Genomic DNA, 12,718 nt, shown 5'->3' with positions numbered 1-12,718 from the left:
CTCTATCTACTCTATGAAAAATCTCAACTGTATTAATCTGGTACAAACCCTTCACCAATTCAGGTCTCAATCATATCACCCCCTCCTCTTCTCATAGAGAATCTGTATACAACAATCCTTCAATCTGTCTTTATGCCCAAACCAACATTCCAGAGATCTGACACCTTCAGCACCCTCTCTCTTCAAAATCTTTTCTTCTCAAAAATCACATGAATCTGTGCACAGTAATCAATAAGTAGCTTTTAATCCATAAGTTTTAGAAACTCATTCTTTAAAACAGAAAGTCACTCTGTCACTCACCATCAACATTTTGTGATTAATGTTCTCTACATCTCTCTCTCAGATGACATTTGATATACTAATATAATTATTAAACTAAAATAATTAAATAAAGTAATTAGGGAAATGAAATTAATATTATATTTAATCAAATGTTTATTTCATTATCTATGTAACATTAATGGTGACAAATTATATAATACACTGCATTATAATAACTCAAAATTGGAAATGATCATGAAAAGCTAAAATAACTAAAAAATTTTATTTGGAGTTGGAACCTATAAGATTAAATATATTTACACTTGACAAGAAAGTATGCTTTTTTGCAACCATATTTTTACTCCCAAATAAAACAAACATTTGTGTGTGTGAAGTATCTCTGTGACATTCTATCTAAACTATCTCCCACCCAGTGAAAAACTAGGAGAATTGTGCCAGTGAGGTTGAGAATGTGAAGTGAGAAGCAGGGGTAGGCAATGGAGTATACTTGGTGGGTGTTGCTACAGCTTGGGAAATGAAGAGGATAATGATGCTTAGACAAATAGGTCAGCTGCAAGGATTTTCAACTATGGCAAAATAGATTAAAAAGAGGAACTGGCATTGTATAAAAAGGAAATTGACTTTCTGGAATGATGGAGAAGCAATTTGTGAAGAAGAGAATGACGATGTAGAGTTTGAATTTAGTCACAGTACTAGCTATTATTGTAAATAAGATGTTATTGTAAATAAGATATCATCTCTATCATCCTCCAGCTGAAAATAATTATAATATGACTTTGACCTGGGGATGAACAAGCATGTAGAAGTTTCAAGAAGAAAGGGATAAATATAGAATGATAGAGACAGTGATTAAGATAAACTTAAGAATCAGCCTAAAGCAGTGCCACAGAAGAAAGTGAAAGGGTAAAATGTCAGAGTCATTGGAAATAGTCACAAGGTATTTTGAGAAAGCATTATTGAACTGCATTCCCAGAGTTAGGAGAATAAATCAGGTGAGAGTTAAAAAATTGAGCAACAACATTAAGCAGGTGCTGGATACAAAGATGTAAAAAGAAACATGATGAGCAAGCTCAAGAACAGTAAAAAAAGAACAGATAAGAAGGTAGCTAGTATGGTAAGGAAAATAAAAATTCCATTATGAGAGGAAATTAAAATTGCAGTCTTTTTGGTATGTGACAAGTAAAAGGAAGAATTATTATGAAATGAGAAAAAGTTTGAATGCACATAGCAAGATAACACAGCATCTGATATGATGAGATAAGATATGAAAACAGAGGCAGATGAACAGGAGGTGCTCAGGACACTGTAAAATCTTGATGCATAATATAATACAGATTGGATCAGGTATTTGGCTGTGTATTACAAGATAATGAAAGAGATGGGAGTTCCAATGAACAGGTTTAAGTCTCAACACTAGCACAGTTTTAAGTGAGTACAATTTGGGATTCAAGATATATGATCTCCATTACATAAATACTCCAAGACAAGGAAGAAAATCACAGACTGTTTAATATCTCAAGAGTGGTGGTGAAGGTACCAGAAAAGTTGGTTCTAGATGAAAAAAATGGATGGATATGATACCGGATATGACAATGGAGAACACACAACTTTGTGATGCAATCTTTCTCTTGAGTAATTGGCTCACTTTCTATAATAATGTTGCACACAAGGGAAATGCCTACATCCTCACAATTATTATTATTATTATTCAGGCCTCCAAGGAGTCAAAAGACTCATCGAGGGAGGTCCTTCCTAAGACATAAAGTCTGTCAAGACTCATCGAGGGGAGGTCCCCCCTGAGAAACACAAAGTCTATCATACCACGCTTTAAACTCACAGACCGTTCTCGCTCCCACCACTCCATCAGGCAATGCATTCCACGGCTCAACCACCCTTCACACAAAGAAACCACTCCTTACCCTCTTGCTCACAGTTTCCTTTTGTAACTTCCAGGGATGGCCTCTTGTCATCACTCCTTCCCGCTGATCAACCAAGCGAAAGAACTCCCCAGTGTCAACCCTGTAACAATCCTCTCAACAGTTTAAAAGTCTCAATCATATCACCTCTCCTTCTTCTATCCACCAAACTCTGCAGTCCACATTCTCTCAGCCGATCCTCATAACTATCCTTGTACAGTCCTGAAACCATCTTTGTCATCCGTCTTTGTATCCTTTCCACAGTTAATTTATCCCCTTCAAATCCTGGGGACCAAATCTGAGAACAATAGTCCAAGTGTGGTCTGATCAGAGACTTATACAATGGAATGATAACCCTCTTATCTCTGCAGGTCAGTGTCCTTCTCATAATAGCAGCAATCCTCTGTGTTACCTTCACCACCTTTGCAATATGTCCCCTAAACTTCAGGTTTCTATCAATCATCAACCCCAGATCTCTTGTCTCCCCTACTTCCTCCAGTATAACTCCTCCCATAGAGTATGCAGCATCCCATCGATGTTTCCCAAACCTCAAGACCTTACATTTTGCTGCATTAAACTGACACCCCCATTCATTTGCCCATCTATCTAGCTTATTTAAATCCTCTTGCAGGGCTACCACATCTGCACTATTACTAATAATCCTTCCCAGCTTCGTATCATCCGCAAACAACTGAATATCCTCCTGCAATCCACTGGCTATGTCACTGATATAAAGGTTAAACAATATAGGTCCTAGTACTGAGCCCTGTGGGACCCCACTTGTAACCCTCTGCCTCCTGAAGACTGCTCCACCATACACAACTCTCTGATACCTATCAGACAGCCAATCCTGAATCCAGTTGACCAATCTGACATCCAGACCCATGTGCTGCAACTTAAATATCAGCTTATCATGTGGCACCCTGTCAAATGCCTTCGCCAAGTCTAAGAAAATTGCAGTATATGCCTTTCCCTCATCTAATGTTCTTGTAACTTTATTATAAAAGGCTAACATATTGCTAAAACAAGAGCGTCCTTTCACAAATCCATGTTGATTCTCACAGATAACATTACCCTCATCTGCCCAATGCTGTATACGGTCCCTCACTACTTTCTCCAAGATCTTAACAACTACTGATGACACACAGACTGGCCTATAATTAGACACTTCCAGTCTGTTACCACCCTTATGCAATGGCACTATCTGACCTTCCTTCCATTCCCTGGGCACCTTTTGCCAAAGCCAGACTTTCATTGAAAAGCCACGTTAAAGGTACTGTCAATTCCCTAGCACATTCTCTCAAAACTCGTGGTGAAATACCATCCAGTCCCACGGATTTTCTTTGGATCTTAGGGCCAATCTCCTCTCATATTCCAGTTTCGCTTTCCTTACCACACTAGTCACTTTTCTGGCCTGTGTCTTATATTCCTCATGCATCTCTTCACCTGTCTCCTTATATCTCTTCCATAGCCTCTTTTTCGCATGCAATTCCTGTTTAATATTGTTTGTCATCCACTTTACTCCAAATTGCGTCCTCTTCTTCACTCATGGTATACACCTTACCATTGCTGATAACAAATATTCTTTCACAATTTCCCACGCACTGGTGGTATCCCGGCCTTCCAATTCCTTCCTCCATGAAACTTCCCGAAGTTGACGTCTAAGACTATTATAATCACCTGCCTTATAATTCCACATAAGTTCCCGTCTCTTTGATACTCCTGCATGTCTATTCATTTTCCAAGTCAACACCATATGGTCACTCTCTCCAACTGGTGGGAGAGACGTCAACTCAGTTATTATCAACTCTTCTGATGCTATAACCAAATCCAAAACTTTTGAACCTCTTGTTCCCTCTGTTACATGTTGCCTAAGACATTTGTCCCTCAAGAATTCTAGAAATTCCATTCCCCTATTGCTACATGCATCTTCCTCTCTCCAATTTATACTACTGAAGTTAAAATCTCCCATAACAATCATTCTTCTTGCACTTGCCAAACTTAGCTGTCTAAACATCTCCTGGTCCCCATCCTCTGTGCTCCTGGGTCTGTAGCAACACACCACTAAATATCCTGTCTTGCCTACCTCTACCTCACACCATACGCTCTCAAAATCATTTGTCTCACTTCCTTCCAAATTCTCCACTCTTAGAGGACATAGGTCATCACTTATCATAAGTAGCACCCCACCACCACGCTTTCCCCTCCTATCCTGACGAAAAATGCTATACCCAGCGACTTCTATTCCTGTTATTATATCCCTTTCTGTCAACCACGTCTCAGTGATCGCAATAATTTTTGGCCAGGCTGATGCTATCTGCGCCACCAATTCCTCTCCCTTATTCCAGATACTCCTGGCATTAGTATAAAGCATATAAATGCCATTGTTTCTGTACTCAGCATTATCCCTTCTAGACTCCACTGGGCTCAGTGTTACCTGACATTGTCTCCCTTCTCCCAAGTATCCATTCCCACAAGAGGCCACCCCTGCTATCATCATCCCTGGGACACACTGACTCGTTCAGAACAGCAATCTCTCCAGATGCCTACGTCCTTCCTCATTCAAATGTAAACTGTCTCTCGCATACAACTCCTCTCTTTCCTCAAACGCACTCCAAGCATCCACATATACCAGTCCTCTCTTGTCACACATTGTCGCTATTATGCCATTCAATATCACCGCTCTTCTGCTTAGCTCATCATTATCATACCTAGGCAACACGCACACTATTTTTCCTCTCTCTGTCTTCTTCCGTACAGTCTCAAGCAAAAATCTCATATCTCTCGCTGCCCGACTTACATTACCACTCAAGTCATTCGTTCCTACCATCACAATCATCTCATCCACCCTTTCACCTCTCTTAATTGCCATAGTCACCCTTTCTATTGTTCTTCCTGGCAAACACTCCTCACGCATCCTATCCTGAACACCACGGTTCATTGAGTCGCCATACATTATACCTCTTACCATTCTCTCGCTCCTATTGTTTCCATTCTCTCCTCTTCTTTCATTCCCATGCCTCTCTCTTCTACTGTTTCCATTCTCTCCTCTTCTAGCACTCCCATACATCTCTCTCTCATTCCCTCTCTCCTACTGTTTCCATTTTCTCCACTTCTAGCACTTCCATATCCCTCTCTCATTCTGTCTCTCCTACTACTGTTTCCATCCGCTCGTCTTCTAGCATTCCCATGCCTCTCTCTCATTCCATCTCTCCTACCGTTTCCATTCTCTCCACTTCTAGCACTTCCATATCTCTCTCTCATTCCATCTCTCCTACTGTTTCCATCCTCTCGTCTGCTAACATTCCCATACCTCTCTCTCATTCCCTCTCTTCTACTGTTTCCATTCTCTCCTCTTCTAGCACCCCATACCTCTCACTTCTTCTTCTTCTACGCGTTATTCCCGCTTCCTGTGCAGGGTCTGCGTGTTATTTAGATGCGACTTCTTGTTAGTACTACTCCCAACCGATCCGTCGCCTGGTCTGCCGCTGGGGGGGGGGGGTATATATTTTTGACTGTAGAGGCATATGTTCACGGGGCCGGTTTGCCTGCTTGTGGGATGAAAAAAGCCAAATAAACTGGAGGAAAAAACCCTACTGACCGCGCCCAAGACCGGCTAACTTGGCTATGCCTGAGGAAAATCCTCAAATTCCTCACATCTAGAGCGGGAATCGAACCTGGGACACTCCTTCCCCAGGCATATGGTTGCGAAGCGCAAAGCCACTAGGCTAACCACGCAGTCCCCATACCTCTCACTCATACTCCCTAAATTCTCTCTCTCTCCTACTCTGATTCACCTTGCATTTATCTCTTCCATTCTCCTAATCTTATCTTTCATACTTCTGCTCTCATTCACAAGACATTCCACCTCCTCTTTCAACTCATCTATCTCCCTCTGCAGGTCAGTCACTCTTAATCTAAATTCACTCTCCCAAACAAAACCATCTCCTAAACTTCCACAGTCACTCACACCTTCCACACTATCAACTATTATTTTCTCATTCTCTCCTATCATACTACTTGTCTTCCTACATTCATTCCCCGTTCCTGGAGCAACAAAGTCGGATATCGATATATCTAATGTACTTATTTCCTCCAACTGCCTGCATTTTGCGCACATACGCTCTCCACTCTCTTTAACAAGCCACATATGTAATTCCCGAGACGCATACATGCCGCAAGTACTGCATGCCACAAAGTCCCTTATGATATTGCTAATAATTGAGTTCTTAAATGGCGGAGGACTTGGCGTTACGCCACTTGAGACTGCTGCTGAATCCACCGTCATTCCTCACTCAAATTTGCCGTTATATTAAAGTAAGCATTAAAATACTGGATGTTGAGAAGGCATTTTTTTAAGAAACTGTAGAGAAATTTGTTATGTAAAAATTGAAGCAAACAGGAATGATATGGCATTGATGAGAAGGTGACAAACAGACATAAGTAAATAGTATATGGTTAAGCAGTGGTATGATACTGGGATGTTTGGAAAGAGAAGTTTGGAATGGCAACTTAAACAGCTACAGTTTAAGTTGCCATTTAATGACTGGGAATAACTTAAAATGGAACATCCAATTGTATGCCATTGAAGCTAAAACTGGGGAGGACAAAAATAAATATGAGAACTGTCTGCCAGAGGATTTGAAGAGAATAATACTGTGGGTAAAGGGTAATGGCTGATAGTCCAACACTACAAAGTCCAAGGATGTTGTGCATTCCAAAGTGAAGATATTAATAAGCTGTATTACACTGACAGGATTAAACTGTACTGATGAGGAAAATGATTTTGAAGTGACAGTGGACAAGAAGATAAAGTTCAGGGGACATATTACACTAAGGATCACTTAGACATCAAAAAGCATGGCGATGAGCAATAATAATTAATAAGTTGTTGCAGTAGCACACTCATTAAAAATTAATAAATTAATTTTCAATTTATTAAAAATTAATAAATAAATAAATTAATTAATTTTTAATAAATTAATAAATAAATTAATAATTTTATTTATTAAAATAATGAATAAATTTATTAATAAATTAAATTAATAAATTAAATTAATTAATTTAATTTATTAAATTTAATAAATTTATTAAATTAAATTTAATTTAATTTATTAAATTTGATAAATTATAAAAATATTTATTAAATTTAATAAATTATTATTATAATTTATTAAATTTAATAAATTATTATTATAATTTATTAAATTTAATAAATTATAAATTTATTTATAAATTTATTCATTAAAATTATTAAATTTTAATAAATTTAATAATTTATTAAAATTATTAAATTTTAAAATTTAATAATTTTAAAATTAAAATTAATTTAATTTTAAAATTATTAATTTTAAAAAACAAATTTTTTTAAAATCAATTTAAAAAAATTAATTTTAATTAGGAAAAGATTTTCGGAAAAATTTCTAGTGTTTTTTTTTTCCCTTTTGAGGGGGCCTTCCCCCCCTCACTCTGGGTGTGCTACTGAGTTGTTGTTCCTCTTTATTAGATCTTGATTACATATGGATGAGTGTACTCACATTTGATCTCCTGAGTTTTGTGAGGATGAGGAAGTAACAGATAGACTTAAAAAAAAGGAGTATTTTTTTAATGTGTATCCCACATAAAAAAAGTATTTAGTACCACAGATGGGTTATGGAGGAGATATAGTATGCACACAGATTCGAGATCTTTCGAAACTTCTGTGTATGTCAACAGAGGAGAATCCATTCCGAGAATAGGATAATCAATCCATATTGTGGGATGAGTTGTTTATTATTACACGTCGAAAAATTAACTTCTCTTTTATGATCATTGTAGTTAACTATGTTGCTTGTATAACAGTTGGAAATTTTACCTATAAAGCACATGATTTTGCGTGTTGGCGACCAATTCGTACGACCTTCATTTCTTTCTCCACTTCAGCATGAATCGACTATTCCTGGCAAGTCTCCAAGCAAAGATCTCTAAAGCATGGGCATACTTCAATCCTCTGCACTAGAGACCAAAGATGGAACTTTTAAAAACACTTCAGCTAAGCCTCCAAAAAAGCTGGGTGTTGTCTCATTCCAGAAATGAAATTCATCAACCACCTAAAGACCTTCATGAACATCCATGCCACAGTGAGATGCAAACCTACAACTTCCTAGTCAGATTGCATGAATAAGTTAGCATGAGCCTACTGCAATGAGGGCTGGGACTTCATAGAGATGTCTAAATAATAATAATAATAATAAATGTAATATGTGTAACTGATGAGAATGCATATACTATGATTTTTTAGGATTTTAATAAACTATTTGACAAGTTGATATCTAAGTTACAACATATGGGTTTAGATAATCAGCAAGTGATTTACATATATAAGAAACCAGTATTGTATCAAAGGAATGTAACAAGTGGAATTCCATAAGGTCTTTATTATTAACATAAATTATGTTAATGATACTCTGAATGGGCTATAAGGAGGCATTGAGTCATTCAGAGATGATGCAAAGCAGGAAACAGGATGAAGTTTGAGTTGTTCAGAATAACAACACAGGCAACAAAGCAGTATATATTAGTTAATTTTCCCACTAATTTGATTTACTTTTTATTTTAGTTAAGTATTTCTTTTATTTTATTTATTTATTTATTTTATTTTATTTTTTTGCAGGAAATAAAAACTGGAAACGTCTTGTAATGGAAAGCCCATTACAAGAGGTTTCCCTATCCTGCAATTGAGAGTTATTAGGCATGATGCTGATGTAGTGATGAGTCAAGAGAAGCTGAATAGGCAGAGATATTATTATTATTATTATGAGACTTCCAGGGAGTCAGGGACTCACCGAGGGAGGCCACATACTTCACACACCAGCTATCATACTTATTCTTGAATTCATTCACACTGCTTGCACACACACAACATCCAATGACAATCCATTCCAATCATTCACCACTCTATGTGAGAAAATGCTAGCCCTCACCCACTTCTTAGCAGCATTCATTCTCAGCTTCCAAGGATGTCCTCTTGTCCTTTCCCACCCTCCATAAAATAAAAAATTTCATCAACTGAAATCCTGTATGATTCTTTCTGAAGTTTGTAAGTCTCAATCATATTACCCCTCTTTCTCCTGTTTGCAGTCTACAAATTCTCAATTTGTCCTCATAATCAGTATTCCACAATCCTGATATCATTTTTAACACTCTCCTTTGTATTCTCTACACTGTATCAGAATCACAATCGAAACCAGGTGACCTGTGCATAGTAGTCCAAGTGAAGTCTTATGAAGGCCTTGTGAAGAGACAAAATCCTTATCTTTACATGTCAAAATTCATTTCACCATTGCATTTATCTTTTCAGTTGTATTTGTAATCTTTGCTACATGGACCCTGAACTTCCAATTCCGATTTACTAACACTCCAAGATCCCTAGCCTGAGCAGTTCCTTCTAGCATAATCCCACCCATTTAATACAGCACGGGATATCTAAACCTGCCAAAGTGCATGATTTTGCATTTACTAACAGGAAACTGATAAAAAACGTTTAATTTTCTTGACCAAAAAGCTCTGGAAAAACTTTTATTGGGATTATATTGATCAAGTGTATATAATAAACAACTAAGTTATACCAACTAGTTTCACCAGATCATCCACACTCTATGAATGTATTGTACGCGCTCTGTTCTTTGTTTAATATAATTGGAATCGGTTGATTTTAGTTTGTAACAGTTTTTTACTTTTTAGTGCCTTACATCAGTTATGTACCCTGAAGATGCCAACAGACTTAGTTGGTGAAACTAGTTGGTATAACTTAGTTGTTTATTATATACACTTGATCAATATAATCCCAATAAAAGTTTTTCCAGGAAACTGATATCCATTTTCCCTTGCCCACAATTTCTTCAAATCATTCTGCAAGTACTGCATATCAGCCACATTCCTGATTACCCTACTTATCTTTGCATCATCAGCAAATAGTTAAATTATGCAACAGTCCTCCATGCTCTATTCTGTCATAAGCCTTAGCAAAATCCAAAAGTAATATTATAGAATGTGAGCAAGTTATTAAAACATGGCCTTCACTTAGTAAACCCATGCTCTTCATTGCAAAGTACAGATTCTCTGCTAACCCATTTCGGATGTGAGTTCTAATCAACTTTTCTGAAATCTTCACCATCACTCCTGAGATATTGATTGGTCAATAGTTGGATATATCAGTCTTTGCATCACCCTTGTGCAACAGAATTACCATACATTCTTTCCACTCCTGAAGAATCTTCCCTGTCCTGAGGCTCAAATTATATAGCCTGGTTAAAGGAATAATCAATTCAGCAGAACAATCTTTTACACCCGTGCTGATATTCCATCCGTCCCTATTGCTGAATTGTTATTCAGTTTGTGCAACAGCTCTAATACCTTCTCCTCATACACTTAAGTTTCTTCATCCAGTGAAGAGGTGGCAGTGAGTTCAATATTGCATACACCAAGTTGATTGCTTTTAGCAAAATAGGTACTCATTAGTTGAACAATCTCTTCTGCATCTGTCACCCTCACACTATCTTCATTGAGTAGAGTTATTGCTTCATATTCATTCTTTATTTTCCTTGCAGCATATCGATAGAAATCTTTGGGGATTATCTTTAGCTTACAAAGCAAGTTTCTTTTCATACTTAGACTTAGCTTTCTATACAACAGTTGTGACTCTTCTGGTCTGCTGCTTATAATTTTCATAACGGACATCATCTTTATGCATGGTATTCCTTCCACATCATCCTTTTCTTACGAATCTCTTGCTTGATAAGATTATACATCCATTTGACTCCTATCCTATTTATTCTTCGAACTCTCGGGACACATTCTGATATTGCATCCTTTAAGTATTTTTAAATGCTTCCCATGCGCTGTTGCTATTCTTTCCATCCAGCAACCAATACTATTACACTGAACTTGGTATATTGCTCAGTTTGTCATAATTTCTTGCTTTGTAGTTCAGCATGTAACCTTTCCTGAATAGAACATTTATAAACTTAGCCACTTCCCAAGTGAGTACCACATGATCACTGTCACGAACCAGAGGCAGAATAGTCATGTCACCCTCTGACACTATAACCAAATCTAACACTCTTTTACCTCTAATTCCTTCTATCACATGCTGTTTGATAAAGTTATCTTGCAACAGCTCAATAAATTCAGTTTCATTCTTCTCATGAAATTTTACTGCTACCTAATCAATGTTTGGATAATTAAAGTCCCCTGGTATGATTACTCTTTTCATGCCCATCATCTTTATTTGGAGATCCATTTTTTCATCACTAGAAACCAATCTGTCAGGTCTCTAACAATACCCCACTATGTATTTTATCTTTTTAGATTCCACCTCTCACATATAGCAACATTAAATTTTCATCTTATTTGCCTAAGGTTTTAAAACTTAGAATTTAGAAATGGAAGATCAAGCATCTTACTGATGGGCTGGTATTGCAGAAGGTAAGAAATACTGGAGTGGTACTAAACAGGGACAGCTTCCATAGTTTAGTTGGTTTCAACTGAGCCCTTTGTTGGAAACAAAGAAATTCAAATCCCATCTATGACACAAAGAACCCTCATCAGGACTTTTCAATCCAAGGTGAGTGAGTGAGCCAGTCTCTTACATGGAGGTGGAAGGGTTTTTTCCTCCCAGAAACTTGGATTTTTCATTATTATTAACATCTGACCTCCATGGAGTCAGAGACTCATTGTAGAAGGTACATGCTATCACATGCAAAGCTCATCCAGCTGTGATTTAAACTGATTCAATGTCTATAACACACACACCCAGGCAATGCATTCCACTCACCGACCACTCTCCATGCAAAGAACCTACTCCTCGCTCCTCTGCTCACATCCTCCTTATACAGTTTCCAGGGATGGCCCCCTTGTTCTACTCCTCTCTCCCATTCTATGAAAAATTTCTTCCATGTTAACAACCCCTGATTGACTTAAGTCTCAACCATATTCCCCCTCCTCCTCTTCATGAGGCTTTGCGATTTACATTTTCAATTTGTCTTCATATTCCAAAGACCACTAACCAGCTTTATGAATCTTCTCTGGACCCTTTCTAATATATCCTGGTCACCATGAAAACCCAGTCACCAAATCTGTGCACAATAATCCATATGAGGACTGATCAAGGCCTCATATGGATTATTGTGTCACCTTGTCTTCATATTCCACATTCCAAAGACCACCAACCACCTTTATGAATCTTCTCTGGACCCTTTCTAATATATCCTTGTCACCATGAAAACCCAGTGACCAAATCTGTGCACAATAATCCATATGAGGACTGATTAAGGCCTTATATGGATTATTGTGCCACCTTGTTCTAGGTTGAAGAAAACATACAGTGAATATATCAGAAGGAGTTGAAGTGGTGAAAAGTGATCCCTCTGACAACAACTTTCAACCCTATAGTTCTACCAACATTTCATTTACAAGACTGACATAATGAACATACTCTGAAATGGGCACACAGTCAATTAACAGATAATGTTCAGACTGTG

General features: G+C 37.5%; 1 protein-coding gene across 1 annotated transcript in view; it reads right to left on the bottom strand.

The window, feature by feature from the left end:
• The window catches only part of LOC150096365 (uncharacterized), a 259,771-nt gene that overhangs the window by 234,946 nt on the left and 12,107 nt on the right, over nucleotides 1–12,718 (bottom strand). The window lies entirely within an intron of this gene.

The sequence above is a fragment of the Typopeltis vanoorti genome, chromosome 19 (genome assembly GCF_054136105.1).
Source record: "Typopeltis vanoorti isolate ZY-2024b chromosome 19, IOZ_Tvanoo_1.0, whole genome shotgun sequence".
Lineage (NCBI taxonomy): Eukaryota > Metazoa > Arthropoda > Arachnida > Uropygi > Thelyphonidae > Typopeltis > Typopeltis vanoorti.
The sequence above is the reverse complement of the archived record's forward strand: the minus strand, read 5'-3'. Positions and strand labels throughout refer to the sequence as shown.